At 35.7% G+C, this 16,026-nt stretch overlaps 1 pseudogene; it reads left to right on the top strand.

The window, feature by feature from the left end:
* The first annotated feature begins 7,057 nt into the window (after window positions 1-7,057).
* Window positions 7,058-10,496, top strand: LOC129295657 (zinc finger protein GAI-ASSOCIATED FACTOR 1-like; annotated as a pseudogene).
* Window positions 10,497-16,026: the final 5,530 nt, after the last annotated feature.

Genomic DNA, 16,026 nt, shown 5'->3' with positions numbered 1-16,026 from the left:
ATCCCCAAGAGGATCTAACCCTGTCATTTTAGTTCGAAAAGACCAGAACATGATAAACGCCGAAAAAAGGTATAATAACAAAATTATGTAAAAATTAAAGGGGGGAAAAAAGCGAGGGGAAAAGCTTGGACGTAAAGCGATGGGCATTTTCAAGTGATGATGAGGGAGAAAGAAAGCGTCACGAGGCAGCTGGTTCTTGTCACTCGCAACCACGTTACGTCGGCTCTTTATCAATCCGTCGAAATCAAACTTAATTAAAACGGCTTTAATGTTCGCACGCAACGGCTAGCACCGCCAACGCCAACGCCGGTACTCCCTTGAGCACGTAGTGTATCAATTTAACAAGACTTTATCTAGTACATATATATATATATATATATATTTTATTTTAAATATTTAAGAAATTATAGAAATTAGTTGGTTAAACATGAAAAACTATGGCACATTTGACACTGGCAACACGCGTTTAAAAGTGTTTGATCGATGATATGTATATAGGCTGTATGGAAAGGGAAGGGGGAAAAAATGAAGAAAAAGCTGTCAGCCATATTCTCTGGCGAATGATGCGATATGCCTTTTCCTTTCTTAAGGTGCATGTTACGAGTTCTTCTTTTTCATGGCATTTTCTTTTTCTCCTGTATTGGTAAAATAGATTTCTCTCCCGGCCTTACAGCTGGCCCTGATGGCAAGGGTTGAATATTGTTTAATTGTTTTCGTTAGTCCTCATTCAAAAGAAAATAATTAATGGGATATAGCTATAATTGACTAGTTACCCAATAATCCCTCTCTAAATCAAGTTTAAATTTGTTCACCCAAATTTCCTTTAAAAAGATAAAATAAACCTTCGGATACAAGACAAGTGTTAGATGGAGAACACGTCGAAAGGGAGAGAGAGAGAGAGAGAGAGAGATAGAGAATAGTAGCTAGTACAGTGCGGTGGCTTTCCATATGAATAAAGTTGCCGTGCATGCTTAAAAGGGAAATGGCCAGTTTGCCACTATGTCTACCACGCACAATGGTATAGCCCCGGAAGGTCCCACTCATGCAACTTCCTAGTTCCTCAATATGTTAAAATCTCCATCATCACTCGACCTTTTCTTTAAATCATTGAGCTAGCAGTATCCCTCGCCCTTAACACTCTGTCCGCCATGAATTTTCTTAATTTTTATAATTAATAACATAGTTCATAGAAAACTTTAAAAACGGTAATAAAAAAGAAACTCATTTATTTATGCACTAATGCATACAAGACTTGTACAATTTACCAACAATAAGAGGATGTTATCTCTTTAATTTACATACACCTTGATGGCTTGATGTGGAAGGCCCTACGCCGTAGCTCTTAATTGCCAAAAGAGAGGATAGAAATGAGTTTAATTTAATAGGAGGAGAGGACAATAATGATGTCAAAATTAGCCAACTTTTTGCCGGTGAAGATTTGATTGCCCAACAGCAGAGAGAAAACAAGGCTATGTACTGGGCCTTAGGAAAGACGCAAGCTCCTGCAAGGGCAAAGGAGAGGGAGATAAAGAGAGGGAGGGGGGGATAGGGGGGGAGAGAGTAGAACAAACAAGTAAAGGTTGTGGATTATGTTATGTATGAGTACAAACTGGGTGCCCTTTTTTGTATCATTCCCTGAACTCAGTGAATAAGAAGTTTCCTTTTGGTCGTTTTTCAAATGCGTATCATTGTTTAAAGTTGGACTCTCCATGTCTGCTTCTTCACCATACGTCAATAATCATCGATGATAACAAAGTAATCATTCCAACATAATGACAAAACATGCTTGCAACGACGCTACAAACATGCCGTTGCGTTGGTCGTTTTGCTCTCTCTATCCGTGTGTGTGGATATATATATATATATAGAAAGAGAGGGAGGGAGGGAGGGCGGGAACCTTTATAGGGCCTGGCTTAGCCATTTCTCATCGTTTTGCTCTCTGTGCGGGCATGTGCTGTGTGTGGGAAAATAGTTTACTTTGAAAATCAAGTATATACTGTATGGAAACGACACAAACGTCGGCTACAGCCTGATGAGAAGCATGTTGAGTGGACGACGTTGCATTTTTAACATATTGGGGGTATCGAAGCCCAGGAAGTGTGGGGACCAAACTCTAAAACAAATTGTCGATACTATCAACGGAAGAGGAAGGAAGAAATTTAATTTAAGTGAAACGAATAGGGACCGATTAGCTTATATTTTGTCAACTCATCTCGATTAATCAATGACTTGGTGAAAAACCGATATCCCTCGCCTTTCCATTGACTGGTAGGAATATTATTTGACATGATCCACCGTCTATTTCCATGTTAAATCATATTTAAAAAAAAATCGGCATGATATTAAGTTTTATAAAATTGTTAAATGGCAAAAGGCGAAGGCATCATTGAATTGGAGCCATCGGATCTTCCAAATGGAGGAAGAGACACCGTCGAAATGCAAGCCTAACAATCAGCCATGGGAGCGCGCACGCGTATATTATGTATGCATGACTATTCAGCACTACATTCATCATATCATTTGATAATTGTACGGGAACCAAAAAGGTGTAATCATGGTTGTTAAGACCATACTTTAAAGTTAAGAAACCAATGTTAATTAATTAGTGTCTCACTCATTCAATTTTTCCCATCAGTGTCTCACTCTTGCATTTATTCATCTATACATTTTTTTTGGGGGGGGGGTGGGGGAACCACATCTGCGAATGTACGAGTCCTCGTGCATTTGCAGTCAAAATTTTAAATTTAAGATTACTAGCTGCTTTAAAGTATTCACTTTCTTAATCATTACTGCTCTGTGACTAGCGGTGGCAGGCATATATAAAAAATATTTTTCATCATAAAAGAGAGATAAAAAATTAATGTGTGCGTGTGACTAGTTGTAATTAAATTCATAAGTAAAAAGAAGTGTAGATAAAGATAAAGTAGAATATGCTCGGAAGTCGCATATGCACAAGTCAATCGATATCAAGTACAGTTTGTATATTCATTTATTTAGAGACAATCACGATTAGATTTTAAAATATTAAATTAATAATAGTTAAATTTTTAATAATTTTTTTAAAAATTAGTTAAAAATATCAATCCAAATAATTATGAATTCAAAAATTTTAATTATAAATAAGCATTTAAATATTAAATATAACTCTTAAATCATAATAGAAATTTTCGTTAGTAATTATTTAAATTAATATTTATTTATTTTATAAAAATTTTTGTGAAAAACTTAACTGTCATTAATGACCTAACTCTCATTCTCCTTTTTTTCAATCTAATACTGGACCCATGCATTATAGAAGAGTATCTTTCAGTTTACATCATTGTTAAAACACTGGTCTACTCTGACGTGCTGGGGCACGATGAAGACGTTAAAGCGTTTAATTTTAACATGCAAGAATAAAATAAGTTATGCACTTATATGATTTCTCATGTGATAATTATAGTCATTTAATACTTATTTTAGTTTATTTTTTATTTTTACTTTATTTTATCCCATTAGATATGTGTATTCAAAAATTCGTTAGTCGTCCATACGGGCACGCAAAATACCCAAAAAAAAAAACACGTGTACTATATTTTAGCTTATTTTTTATTTTTACTTTATTTTATCCCATTAGATATGTGTATTCAACAATTCGTTAGTTGTCCATACGGGCACGCAAAATACCAAAAAAAAAAAAAAGGAGGAGCGTAACGAACACGAGGGTAAGTTGAATACAACAGTTTTTTTTTTTATATTTTACAAAAAAATGATAATAAAATCTCTCTAAATTATATAAATAATAATTTAATCTCTCAAAATACTGTAATATCAATAAAATCTTTAAGAATCTCTTTGTCAATAATTTTAAAAAAAAAATTATTTTACTCTTATTGATAAATCGTAATTTCTTGTTCAATTTTTATAATTCTTTAAAAAAAATTTATAATTATTTAAATAAAAATTTTGAGTGGAGTTTATTATTTTGATAACTTATTTTTTAATAATAAAAATTATACTTAATAAATTGTGATTTCTTATTCAACTCTTGCTATTTTTAAAATAAAAGTTGTTATTCTTTAAATAAAATTGTAATTAGGTTTTGTTATTTTCAATAAGAGTAAAATAATCTTTTTTTAAAAAAAAATTATTGGCAAAGAGGTCCCTAAAAAATTCATTAGTATCATGACATTTTGAGGGGCCAAAGTATCATTTATTTAATATGAAGGGATTTTATTGTTATTTTTCATATTTTGAACATTCGCATTAACTTATTTCTCCAGAAAGAGCAGCGCCGGGCGAACAATCCCAACAAATAAAAGTTACCTGTTTAACCGTCATTACGGGTGATATATTCTTTCAATTTAATTAATAAATAATTACTGCATGTTGTGTGAGAATATTTAAGTTTAATTAAGAGTGACAATTAATAATTAGCAATACTAATATCAATTATAAGCACAACATAAATCATAAGTTTGTATTTAAATAATAAAAGAGATTAGGTGGGAATGGGGGATACATGAACCTGTTGTATTTTTTTTTTTAACAGGCACGACCTGTTATATTTATAAATAAACTTAGCTTTACCGAACAAAAAGCCCATTAATTTAGTTCAAAAAGCTAATTAGTTTGCCTTCTTTTACTGTTTTTCTCTTAAAAGATACCTCGCATTGCCTGCTTTCATGCAGGGTTTGAATTTTAAACACCCTGGAAATAATTAATTTGTCGACACTAAAAGTGTGAGTTAGTAAAGTTAAGTATATATCATGTATAAGTCAGTATTAATACTTAAATGAATTGTTTTTGTTTTGATTTATGAATGACGAGTTTTTTAAAAAATTAAGAATGGAATATTAATACTAGTGGGATTAGATCTAGTAGAAGGGCTAGTTGATTACTCATAATATGGCGAATCAATATTTAAATTTTTGCCTGAAAATGTACTTACATTTATGCAGTACTTAATAAATTTGAATAAAAATATTTTCTATGAAGAAAAAGAGAAGTTTTCTATGTACCGACAAAACATGCAATTACTGTTGAAACATGTCTTGAACATGATTATCTCAAAGGATACACATGTACAATAAAAAGAGCAAAACAATATAATTTATGGAAATACTTATTGTCCCTTTAGGTTACGTGCAATCTAAAAAGTTCATCGGAGTACAATTTATCTATCGCACAATAACTACATTTAGGATTTAGAAATTAGAAAATGGTGTTATCTGTAATATTTTAATGTCATTTGCTCAGTCGAGCAAGTCCCTGTGGAGCAGAACCAATTATCAGTTAAAAATGTTATCAATATAAGTTCTCAATGACTTTCAGAAAGTTTTTTTTTTTTTTGGGAAAAAGTAACGCGTTAAACCATAACATGAGAAAAATTGTTAGTACTCCGAATTTATAATTGAACAATACAAAAAGTTAATTAAGAAAAAAGAAAAAACTCTTTTGATATATGATAGGTTCTCTTGACATAGAGCAGAGGTCAGTAGATTGCTATCTGTCTCTCTTTTTTTCTTTCTTTTTTTTTTTTTCACTACTTAATGTATTAGTATATCGCTCGTGAGCAATACTTTAGTTGCCGGATGCGTAGTTTCCAACTTTCAATCTCATAACTAAACTGATATGAAATATATTATAAAACTATGTTTAATTACCGTCATGATTGAAATACTTATTATTCTATTATTATTTGATGTTGAATAATGAATGAATGAATTGACATGCATGACCCCACATTTAATCATCATAAAATCAATATCAATATATAAAATATAAAAATATGAAACCTCCTACTGTTTACAAATTATAAGTAACATATTTTATTTTAAATATTCCATGTCTAATTATATGATATTGCCCAAGTTCTGTGAGAAACCAGATCGAAACCCTTGGCCAAAGGAAAGAAAGAGAAAATAAACACATTAGAGGAGACCGCTTACGACACGCCATTGCTATTCGCTCATTTTATTCGCGGTTGCGCAAAAATGACGAAGAGCCCGGCTTGGAATATGTTATATCAGAATTGCCCCTCAGTTCCGTCGCCGCACGTGAATTGAAGAATTTTTGTATTATCTAAGGTGGAATCCATCCGATATTATTGAACCATTCTCGAGAAGGATTTTTTGGATCAGAGATCACTCACCTATCAATCTATCATGGTAGTGGCTAAGGCTAATTTAGTAATTACACGCTCAAGGCGGCTGACCTTAGTGGCAATACTGTGATTTTTATAGAAAGCAGTGGCAGCTACGGAAAAAGATTCTCCCCTTTAAAATATCATCAGAAACAGCCAAAATCTCCAATTTGAAGCCCTCGTCTGCCAGCAATGTCTCAGATAAATTAAACTCTCAAAAACTGGCCCACCGAAATACCCCCAATGCCCTTCTCAAAGCATCATCACAAATTCTCCTTTCTTAGTCTAAAATTAAACGTATTTTCTGAATTCAGTTTTTAGATGTTTGATATCAACATCCTTATTCACGAGAATTCTAAAAGCGAAGATACTTAACACAATTTTGAAAGTGGGATACTAAATTGTAAAATACTTCAAATTACACTCGACATAAAAACATAGGTAATTATTTTCTTATTTCTATAAAAAATGATATGTCTTTCTTTATTTTTAACCTTTTTATTGTGAAGAGTGAGAAGAAATATTTAGTTATATCATAATTTTTCATGCTTGGATTAATTAATACAAAGATAAATTTTAAAAAAATTAATAGATAGTAATTAAGTGTTTTATATTTTGAATCGAATTTAACTAAAAAAAATATCTTAGACAAGAGGGATCAGGGAGTAAGTGATAAGAGACCACTGATCTCCGTTCTTTTGACCTTGGTTCCGAACATTTTCCAGAAATATTTAAGAATAATAAATTGGCGTTTGATTAATTAGTACTCAATGCAACAATACTGAAGCGAGGTACGAATGGCCAATAGAGAGGACTAGAGGAGAATAATTAATGGACAAGTCTTTAATATCCTAAGAATGCCAGGGGCATAAATGTAGCCGCAGCCCACAAGCAACAGTATCTTCAAGAAATAATATAAATTAAATCCAGAGCCGGGTTTCTTGTATTCTTCTGCCAGTAACGACTCTGGTCTCCCACACCATAAACGGAGGAGAGTTTCCTGGGTTTTGTCTTCCTCTAGTTACTCAAATCCCATCCTTTCTGTGTCGCCCCGGAGTCTTTCTGATGAAATTCTTCCTTCACAGAGAAGCAAGAAGCTAGAAAAAGGGAAAACAATTCTTTCAATTCATAGAACAATAGATTCGCCGACCCTTATCTTCGCCTGCCTTCAATTCAATGTCGAACAACACAAGCGGCGACAGTGGAAGCTTCTCTACGGAGAACGCCGGAGAAGGAGCCGCCAAACGGCCATCGGAGGTACTCGGTCAGTTTCACAGCCCGAATTCTCTCACTTCAACGACAACGAATAGCAACGGTTCCAACACGCCTCCACCTCCTAAGAAGAAGAGAAACCTACCAGGAAATCCAGGTATTTTTCACACCCATCATCTCATGAGTTCAACTTTAATTTTCTCCCCTTAAAGAACTGATTATTTGTTTGTTTGTCCTCCACCCCCAATCTCAAAGCGTTATTCTTGCTAGTTCGAACTTTTTCTTATTAATTAATGAACTAGCGAGTTTAAAAAGGTTTTGTTTGTTGAATGTTCCAGGCCTGGGAATGCAAGATTAAAGTAACTGAGTAAAATATCATACATTAATATCAATTCCAAGAGGGATTCTGGGTGTATATATAGCAGAAGTCGTTGAATTTGTATAATGGCGAGTGGTCGGTACGTAATTTGAAGTTGTAGAAGAAGCTCAATTATTGTCTGGGGTTATTTACTATCGTCTATCTTTCCTGTTGACCTGGCTTGACTCCTCTCCTCTTTGTTATTTCCTTTTTGTTTTCACGTGCCACTGTACCTTCTATGAATATTGCCTCTTCTCCTCCACTCCCCACCCCCCCGGGGCGGCCTCCCGCCCTTTTTTCCTTTTTCCTCTCTCTGACACAGACGCTCACACTAACAGGCACACCGCAGGCCCACGCACGGCCACACGAGAGAGAGAATTTTCTGGGTTTCGTTATGTTCAGTATCTTTGGTTTATTCACGCGTGAAGTGAACAAAAGAATCATATGTTACATGCACATCCATATCTTCACAAAGGACAGGGATCTGGACATCTGATTTCTCAACTTTTCAAAATTCGATCACTTTCGGTTTTACAATGACGACAAGTCATATTTGTAAAGTAACGTGATGTTTTTTTCTTGTCAGTTTGCTCGGCTTATGATATCTCGTTGTAATAACCTCCCTTTTCAAAATGTTTGCCTTCGGTGCAATGCAAATGTATAAATATTAATTTAACTAATAAATCCTTCATTTATACATATATATGATTGTGGCAGATCCAAGCGCTGAGGTGATAGCTCTATCACCAAACACCCTAATGGCCACAAACCGATTCATCTGTGAGATTTGCAACAAAGGGTTTTCAGAGGGATCAAAACCTCCAATTGCACCGCCGAGGCCATAACCTGCCATGGAAGCTCAAACAAAGAACCACCACAGAAGTGCGAAAGAGGGTTTATGTTTGTCCTGAACCATCGTGTGTACACCACAACCCAGCTCGAGCACTCGGTGATCTCACTGGCATTAAGAAGCACTTCTCCAGAAAGCATGGAGAGAAGAAATGGAAGTGTGACAAATGCTCCAAGAAATACGCTGTTCAATCTGACTGGAAAGCCCATTCTAAGATCTGTGGAACGAGGGAATACAAATGTGACTGTGGCACTATCTTTTCCAGGTTCATATACTAAGACAATTCATACACAAGTTGCTTTTGCTTTATATATATATATATAGCAGAGACTTTGGCTCTTTCGTTTTCGGCTGCTAGATAGCTAGAGTCGATCTTTTTCCCTTGACTATTAACGCCCTTAATAAATTGAAAAACTAATCTAATCCTTTTCTAGCAAGTTTTCCTGATAAACTATATGTTAATATATACTGATAATTAAATGTGACGTTCAATCTATTATCTAATACTATTATTAAACAAATTATGGGCCCTTGAATAGAAATCACGAATATAATAGAAAATTTGGATTATACATACTATATATTGTACTTATATATATATATATATATATATATCTTTTCCCGTTTTTTTATTATTTCCACCTCATGTATAATTATCTGACGCCACACTTTATTCATGATCGAGCAGGAGAGATAGCTTCATCACCCATAGAGCTTTCTGCGACGCACTGGCTGAGGAGAATAACAAAGCCAGCGAAAGACAAATTCAAGGAATGAGCCCGAGCTTTCGGCCGGGGCATCAAATTCAGAACCTGGTTTCTTCATTGCCAGTCAACAATGCCAATATTCCGAACCCACAAGTTGTGAATATGGATAATAATAACAATAATAAGCATCCAATGTCACTGCTTCAGGAGCTCATGCCGATGCCCGCAAATAAACCCTTTAGCCATAACATGAATGCAGGAAATCTATTCACGAGTAGGCTTTCTTCTAGTTCCTCAGCACCTCCTCTTCAACTGAACTCAAATTCACCCAACGTCTTCGAAGAAAATGGGCAACAACAACTACCACTACCACCTGCTGCAGCTTCTGCACAGTTCATGTCCGCGACGGCGCTGCTGCAGAAAGCCGCCCAAATGGGTGCAACTGTGAGTAACTCGTCCATGATGGAAAAGGGGTTCGTAACCAGCATGGCGCCTCCATCATATGGTCCAAACGGGCTTTACTTCATGAACCACTACATGCAGAACAGGCCGGAGGATCAGATCTCCGCCGGTCAGTATTTAAATGCGAACGGGAGCGTGGGAATGAACGGCGTGGATATGTTTAACGCTATCTTGGACCAGAGCAAAGCTTTCTCGAAGATGATAGAGGAGAACAATAATCGAAGTAATAATGGAGTTTTGCATGGTGGGGCAAGTGGGGCTATTAATATTAGTGCAGCCAAGGGAAGTGGAGATGTGCTGACTCTGGACTTCATGGGCATTGGAGGAGAAGGAGCAGGCAGTTTCTTCGGAAACCAACACCAACAGGGAGAAAAGGGTGCAATTAGAGCAGACGAGCTTTGGAGAAATTGGTCGATCAAGAATGTAGGATTTGAATCATTCTCAGCAACAAGCAGCATCAACTGAAAAGGCCATTAGCTAGGGTTAATGCTGAGCAATAACTCCTTTCTGGGGCGTAACATGTATCAGCTTAGTTTAATTGCTTATTTGATTTTCCTAATTTTAGCCCTTTTTTTTAATTTCCTTTCTCACCTATAGTCAGTGTGTATAAATCATGGAACAAACCTAGCTCGAGTGGCTTGAGAAAGAGCAAGTCATATTGCATTTTTCCATGAGATCACGCCCTAGTGTAGAATGATCTTCGATAAATTAGCGTTCAGTATTGTGCTAAATTCATGGCTGGTCAAGTTCTTGTTCAATGCGGACACTATATATTCGACTTCATCAACGTTTCAATAATGCTTCCCTTTTTGGATATTATGTGCATCTAGCCCTCCTGCGTATCATTTTCCCCAGCACATGGCATGTAACACGACTCACCATTAATGTCCCCACGTCTAAAAGGCTCACCGGCTAGCTAGGGGCAAACAGAGGATATCGTACGACCTTGCCAGTTTGCCCCCAACATGAAACACGGGATCAGTTTCCCTCCCCATCCCATGCTCATCTTGGGATGAAATCCACACCATCCAAATTTTAATATAGACAATTCAGATTTAAAATATCATTATAATTTTTATATTATATTTATTAAAATAAAAATTTATAAAAATTATAAAATAATTTTAATAAATTTTTTATTTTTAATTTGGTCTAGATTTAATTTAAAAGGTCTAATTTAACATTAAAATTTTATAACCGATATATATTGATTATCCAGATGTATTCATGCATAGTTCAAATTAATTTTTTTATAAATTTAATAATTTAAATTGTGCAAAATATGTCTAAATAATCAATATATATCAATCATAAAAATTTTAATATTAAATTAAACTCTCTAAATTAAATATAAACCATATTAAAAATAAAAAATTTATTAAAATTATTTTATAATTTTTATATATTTTTATTTTAATAAATATAATATAAAATAATTCTTTAAATCTGGACCATTCAAATTAAAATCTGAATGGTTCAAATCTTATTTCAAGAACTAGCATCATGTGGTCATTCTTGGGCTGAGCAGGAAGCTCGTTCCCATGATACACGACATATTATCATATCAAGCCGGCTTCATGCCTTAAACTTTACTTCGTTTTCTTTTCCTCTATTTTTTTTTCTTTTTCCTTCCAAATAATGTTCATTCGGAGAGATAATAACGAGTCCATGAGGTTGGTTTCCAATGAGGGGCAACTTGGTTGATGACTTAACGGAGGAAAATGAATGGCTGACGTCATTAGGAGCTAATGCATGCGCTTTGTTTTTATATTTTTTTTTTTCATTTTAATTACTGTCTTCGCTTTGATGACTTTTTTAGCGGTCAAAACGGAGCTAGTCTTTGGTTATCAGAGCAAAGTGTATTACCAAAGACTATGGGTTGTTCTTTGGTCTCAGACCAATTCTGCAGTTCATCTCCAACTCAATGGACAGCGAAACAGTGGCGGGAATCTGATCCTGGAGGAGAGTCTGAGTAAGCTGAAGCATAATAGAGTTATTAATGTGGAGAATATGCATAATATTCTTGCTAAGTTTTTTATGCCCTGGAATTTTATGGTCTGAATTGTACAATTATGACATGAATCAGGATTTGTTGGTCAATTTGTCGCTAGCCCTTCACTGTTGGACGTTAGCCTGAGACTATTTGGACATCAGAGGCCCACGAAAATGGGTGGATCTGAGGGCCGGACCAATTCTCAGCTGTGCAAGGTACATATTTGCCGTCAAATAAAATAAGCTCCATCATAAAGACGCTTGAATTAGCCTTCATTTCAAATAGCACCACAGATCAAAGCACAATACAATAGCGAGATAAAAGGGACAAAAACCAAGCCAAAGCATAAGGGAGGAATTTGAGATTGAGATACAGATTTACACGCACACTCCTATCAAGGCGGCAACAATAGCAATAAGTTTTATCATATTAAGTAGGGTCAGCTGCATGAATTATATAATGTTATTGTACTCTATCATTTATCAAACTTTTAAGAATATTATTAATTAATAGGTCTTGATCAACAATTTTAAAAGTATTTTCCTTGATATTTCTCTTCTTCTCTTAATAAAACTCAAAGTTATATGTTTTACTTTCTTTACAGGTGTCTCCCATGTTCTTCTTTATATATGTTCAAACCATCTCAAATAATTTTTTATCATTTTTTCTTCAATAGATACGATGCCAACATTTTTCCGTGTGTGCTCATTTTGAATTTTGTCTTTACGTATATACCTACACATCTATCTCAACATTATTGTAATAACACGGCCCCTAGCCCCTTTATGTTAACTCAATGGTACTAGGGTTGGCCACAACTTTCTTAAGGTAGGAGAGGTTAGGGGTTCGATCCTTGAAAAGATTCCAAAATACCTCTTTGGTGAGGTGAGAAATAACCTATGTATTATTATAGGGAAAGTTGCACGTGGGCCCGTAAAGGGATATGTGCTAGCACCGCATCACCAACGTAAGGGGTTGGTGCTATGCTGTTACATAAAAGGTGCCTTTTATGTAATAACACAGCCCTAAAAGACTTCTCTCGTTTAATTTCATCCAACAAAGTGGAGAACGACATTTCTTTCCATACAAAGCTTCGTAAAGTGCCATTTGAATGTTAGAATAATAATTGTTGTTGTAGGCAAACTTAGTTAGCGACAAATGACTCTCCCAGTTACTTCCCAACTCAATCGCACATGCTCTTAACATATCTTCTAAAGTTTGGATTGTCCTCTCCATCTGACCATTCATCGATGGATGATAACTGTGTTACTTCAATTGAGTACCCATTGCTTGGTGTAAGGCCCTCCAAAAGTTTGAAGTGAACCTCCGATCCTTATCTAAAATAATGCTCTCGGGTACCCCATGAAGTCAAACTATTTCCTTAATGTAGATCTCTGCCAACTTCTCCAATGGATGTGAAATCTTAATAGCTAAAAAGTGAGCTGACTTTGTAAGTCGATCCATAATCACTCAAATTGAGTCATTTCTCAATGATGTCCTCGGCAAGCCAAAAATGAAGTCCATGGAGATATTCTATTTATGCTTCAGACGATCTGGCTAATTATATATACTTCTATCTAATTTATCCCATTTCACTTAGGGATTTCTAAACTCTATAATAGCCTTGCTAGCTTCTGATGTTCAATCTTTACCTTCTGACATGTCAAGCATTGCGTGACGAACTCAGTCACTTCCTTCTTCATACCTTGCCAACACCATATCTTCTTCATGATACATTTTGGTGGTACCAGGATGAATGGTATACTTACTCCTGTGTGCTTCCTCAAGAATTAACTTTCTCATCTTTAGGTCGTTAGGTACACATATCCGATCTTGATATGTCACAAACCCATATCATTAAACCCAAAATTGATATCTTACCCGCTTCAATTTCTTCTCTTAACTTAAGTAGAAAGTTATCTTTTATTTAAGATTTTCTCAAATTCATCCAGGATTCATTAGTAACCTCCATCATTTGTATTGGTGTTGCGAAGATGTTAGGATCACTTTGAGTCTCATTAATCATGTCTTCAAGCAAGCAATGCTTATGTACCATCATCAAACTAGCCATATGCACTGTCTTGTGACTCAAAGCATTAACAACTGCATTTGCCTTTCCCAGATGACACTTCAACTCAAAATGATAATCTTTCAAGCATTCCATCTAGCGTCTCTGTCTCATATTGAGTTCTTTTTGGTCTACTAAATACTTTAAACTCTTATGATCGCTGAAGACTTTAAAGATAGCTCCATAAAGATAATGGCACCATATCTTAAGCATAAAAACCACCACTGCTAACTCGAAGACATGGGTAGGGTAGTTCTTCTCATGAGGCCATAATTGCCTCAAAGCCTAAGCTACCACTCTATCATTCTGCATAAGCATGCACCCTAAACCCTTTAGGGTTTGTTTGGTTTAAGCATGCACCCTAAATTTAGGGGTTTGGTTTAAGGGGAGGGGAGGGAAGGGGAAGAAGGGGCCCCTCCCCTCCCCCCCAACCAAACACACCCTTAAAGATGTATCGATGTAAACTGTGTATAGTTCATTAAGATCAGGAACCACAAGCATTGGGGCACTAGTCAACCTCCTCTTCAATTCTTAAAATGCCGCTTTACACTTATCATCCTAAATAAATAGCTGGTCCTTCTTAGTTAATTTAGTCAATGAGGACACGATCTGCGAAAAACCCTATACAAATCTTCAGTAATAGGCTGCCAACCTTAGAAAACTCCATGCCTCATGCACTAATTTAGGTGGTTCCCATTTCAAGACTGCATCAATCTTGTGAGGATCTACTAATATCCCCGCTTCTGACACTACGTGTCCAAGAAATTGCACCCCTGCCAGCCAAAAGTCACATTTCGGGAACTTGGCATACAACTTATGTTCTCATAGGGTTTGTAAAATGGTCCTTATATGCTCTTTATGCTCTTCCTTATTCTTTAAGTAAATCAATTTATCATCAATAAAAACTACCACATATTTGTCCAAGTATGGTTGGAAGATCCGATTCATATAGTCAATAAACACCGCTGGGGCGTTAGTCAACCTAAACTGCATAATAAGGATCTCATAATGATCATACCTGTCTTGAATGTCGTCTTAGAAATGTCTTCAACCTTAACCCTCAATTGGTGATAACTTGACCTCAAATTGATATTAGAGAAAACTGTTGCACCTATTAATTGATCAAGCAAGTCATCAATTCTAAGAAGGGGATACTTGTTTTTAATAGTAACTTATTTAGCTACCGTTAATCCATACATAAACGCATACTCTCATCCTTTTTCTTCACGAAGAGAACCAATGAACCCCATGGTGATGCACTCGGTCGTATGAACCCTTTCTTAGGAAGATCTTTTATTTGCTTCTTAAGTTCTACAAGTTCTTTTGGTGTCATTCTGCATGGAGCCTTAGAGATAGGCTCAGTCCTCAGTATGACATTAATGGAGAATTCTACTTCTCTCTCTGGTGGTAGTCTAGTTACCTCTTTTGGAAACACATCTGGGTATTCTTTAATAATCTCAATCTCTTTTAATTTCTCCTCTAATATAGACTCCATGGTGTATAGAACCACATAGAGCTTGCAACCTTGTCTCATACACTTTTCAACCTACACTACTGAAAGAAATTTAAACTCAATGGCAGAAGTCAAAGCACTAGCCATGAACTCTGGTAAAGAAACCATCTTCCCAGTACAATCTAGAATAGCATTGTGTTTCGATAACCAATCCATTCTAATAATAATATCAATGCTCTTCATGGGCAATTGGATAAATTAATGACAGTGACTCAATTACCAAACCTTAACTTAATACCCATATAAGCATAAGTGGTCCTAATATTAGTTTAGGCGTAGACACATTCAAATTATTGGGTAGTATGCTCATAGATAAAGACAATCTCTTTGCACAATTATCATATATAAAAGAATGGGTTGCACCCGAATCAAATAAGGCATCAATATTAAAGTCATGCAGTGTAACTATACCTCAAATTAACCTAGGAGACGCACTTACCTCTTCCTGGGTTACATTAAAGACTCTCCCTGGGATGGATACTTGCTACTCACTCGCTCCTGTGCCTACCTTCTTCGGGCAACTCCTTGCTATATGACCCATCTTACTATAATGATAGCACATCCAGCATCTCCCTTTATGATTCCTTCCACACTGATTGCAAGTTAGGGCTTTAGACTCATAACTGATGTTGGGGCAATAGATCTTGGTGGTGCCGTCTGGCGACTCTTAGCTAGCCTAAGGGCATCACTCCTCTGACTTAGTCCCTTTGACTAGGACCCTTTTTGAAACCCACTTTTC

The sequence above is a fragment of the Prosopis cineraria genome, unplaced genomic scaffold (genome assembly GCF_029017545.1).
Source record: "Prosopis cineraria cultivar Desert tree isolate PC_DT_omini unplaced genomic scaffold, ASM2901754v1 PC1, whole genome shotgun sequence".
NCBI classification, from domain to species: Eukaryota; Viridiplantae; Streptophyta; class Magnoliopsida; order Fabales; family Fabaceae; genus Prosopis; species Prosopis cineraria.
This window is presented reverse-complemented; position numbering and strand designations above follow the sequence as displayed.